This window comes from Macaca nemestrina, chromosome 3, assembly GCF_043159975.1.
Source record: "Macaca nemestrina isolate mMacNem1 chromosome 3, mMacNem.hap1, whole genome shotgun sequence".
Lineage (NCBI taxonomy): Eukaryota > Metazoa > Chordata > Mammalia > Primates > Cercopithecidae > Macaca > Macaca nemestrina.
The window spans coordinates 48,919,096-48,922,287 of record NC_092127.1 but is presented as its reverse complement, the minus strand read 5'-3'; positions in this window follow the sequence as shown (position 1 = coordinate 48,922,287).

Sequence of the window (3,192 nt, the reverse complement as noted above, 5' to 3'; positions counted from 1 at the left end):
TTTGGGTTTCTGTGATTATTGAGCATAACTGATGAGAGAATGACAGTATTGGTGACTAGCTTTTTTGTTTTTAAATAACACACTTTAAAATGCCACAGTGTTATTTTTATTTGAAAGCTTAAAGGCATTTTCTCATCTTCAGTATTTGCTTTTTATCAGTTGTAGAAAAGAACCTTAATGTTTTCTTCTCTAGCTATGTATGTTTATGAAACTGCTTTACTTGTGTATGAAACTTCTCCACCTATGTATGTTTATGAAAAGAGATGTATTTGCCAAGAAAATCTTGATTATGTAAAAGACAAAAAGATTATAAAAGACAGTTTTTATTTAAATAAAACTGTCTTTGAAACTTAAGAAAGTTTAAGTTTAAAAAAAATCTCAGTTAAACATCATTGGTTTATTTGACTTACTGTTAACTCTTGCTTCTCTTTGACTCCATGGTGTTTTTAGATAACGATGTATGAACTTTATGTTAACGGTTTGTGGGATACTAAAATAGCTTGAAGACGACATGATGACTGTGCATTTTATATAGTTTTATTCTCCTAAAATCTCAGGAGGGCAGCAAGTGCTGTCAAGGATTATATAGTGATGAGATTCTTATGGGAATGATTTCTTCTTGGTGTGTTTTACACATTTGTACTGATAGCAAAACTAAAGTTTAAAGCAGGAAAGTTTAAGTTCTCCTTAAATCCTACAGAAACCAACCTTTTGAAGACATAATTTCATCTAAAACATGATGATATTTAGCACACCTTTTAATGTGGGTGTATATCAAGTGTTTAAGGACTGGCTCGTATATAATAGAGCAAGACTTGAGACTTTTTAAGTATTTGCTCATATCTGTTGACCTTTCTCTTTCAAACTTGTTAAAGACAAGAGTGGTAAGACATATCCAATTGGAAAATAAGACGCAGTGTTGTATAGCACATACATTTAAAGTGCATGCGTTAAATTAGTTTCTCAATAAGATAAAATTATTTTAAAATGTTAGTTCCTTTTATTACAATAGTGGCAATTTAGCTTTTCAGTATTACAGGAATTTAAAAATTGGTTTCTTGTAGGGGACATCTCAACTTTGGGAATGTCTTCACTTAATTTTTAAAAAATATTTTCATGCTTTATTGTCCAGCTATATGATATATCGCAAAATCCTGACAAGTTCATTGTATTAAGGTATTAACTATTACATGGAAAGCAATTCTGTTCATCTTTTGATGTTTGTGCTGAAAATGCTTATCTTTGTATTTTGATCCTCCAACAGCAGAGAACTTGAACTGATTTAAACCTTTGTCAGTATACTTAAGAATGCTTTAAGTGTGGAAGGGGAAAATTTTAAGTAATTAAGTTTTTTCCCTTCTAGGAAGAAAAACTATGATGATGTTAAGAAAATGTCGGTATAAAGTTTGCTCAATAATATGTTCTTTAAATCCACCTCCATATGTACGTTATAAGTATCATTCTATTTTTGCTTAAAATAATCTGCATCCATTTCAGATAGTTTTACAGCAAATTGATCTAAAAGCCACTATTAAATTCTAGGTTTGAGTCTAGAAGCCAAGCAAAATGTCACCAATGTCAGTTGTAAATTAGAATGCAACATGGGCCTTCAGACTCTTGATAGTGATATACATGAAAACCGAAATATAATTGCGTCTACCTTCCTACTTTCCCTTTTGACATATGTAGTTGGAATTTTATGTAGTCTTAAAATCCATATTTAGAATCTTACCTATTTCTATAATGATTAGTAAAATGCCAAAGTAGTGATAGAATATTGTGGCATTGAAATAGCCAAAAAATTATGTTAGTTTTAGCATCAAAAAAGTAAATAAGTGTTGAAATGAATTTTTGTATGTGCCAGATTGAAGAGCGTGTGTCAGTGACAGGAAGTAGTCTAAAAAATTAATAGTCATGGTTTTAATAGGGTCTGAAAGACAATCTTTAAAGAAATGGGAGAAATCGGGGTATCAGTGAACCTATACCAACCTCTCTTTGTACATAAATATGGTGATGTAGCTAGATATAAAAATCAGTGTCTTACTGGCACCATTTACAGTTTAGAAAACAATCTTTTTCTTAAAAATTCCCATCTGATTCGTATTTTTAGGAGCTACTTGGATTTGTATGTATTTTTTCTACGTGAAAATATATGTACTCTTCACTTTTGTTCCAGTATTATAGTTGCTCATGCACTCTTTCTCCCCTTTGAGAACCTTCAGTGAAATATAAGTTCATCAAAGATTTGCTCAAAGGAGAAGCATCACATGAGTATGAAAAATAGATGCTTGCAGCTAGAACAGAAAAGGTTACACATGATCATGACACAGAAGATAGGAGGTTTGACTTGGAGGGCCATAATGTTTATTATCTTTCTTGAAATAATGGGGACCAGCAGCTGTTTTCTCAGGATAAATGGTCTACCCTACTTCTCCATGAACAGGTGTGGGGAGGCTTACTTTCCATTTTCATATTTATACGCCTCTCCACAAAAGCAATTTTTAATGAAGATTAGTGGAATTGTTAAAAATCTGAGAGGAATCATGAGTGGAGGTGTTTGGGGTTTTTTTCTGTATTCAGTTTTTGATGAGAAAAGTTTTAAATGTAGTACAGGTAAGACCCAACTACTACCTTACTATTATAGGATGATTCTGTGTTTCTGTTAAAGTATTCAAGTAGCTTTCTCTGGGGGAAAAGTACCACTTGGACACTTAAAGGAATTGGGATTTTTGTCTACTTTGGATAAGGCAGTTGACTTCTTAAGTAAAAGCAATAGTGTAAAATGTCATTTTGTTTGGAATGTTAAGTGAGCAAATAAAAAAACATGTTGAAATTGTATAAGCCTTTCTGTTGATACTTCTTTTTTTCCATATTCCTTCATTTAGTCATTCATGCTCATTAAACATTTTTCTTATTTTTCTTATGTTGCTATAGGTAAATCAGAATATATAGAAAAAAGTATTGATTTTCTTGACTTTTTAACTGCTAATTACCTATTTACAATGTTGAATGAGAAACAAGTGGTTATGAGACTGAAAATGTCCTCTATTTAAAAAGAAGCCACCACCTCCACCTGCCTGTTCTTACAAACAGTAGGAATAATTCATGCTAAACTGCACTGTTTTATTCTTAACTTTACATAAAAGTTCTATTATCCATCATAAAATGGATCTATTTTCACATAAATACATC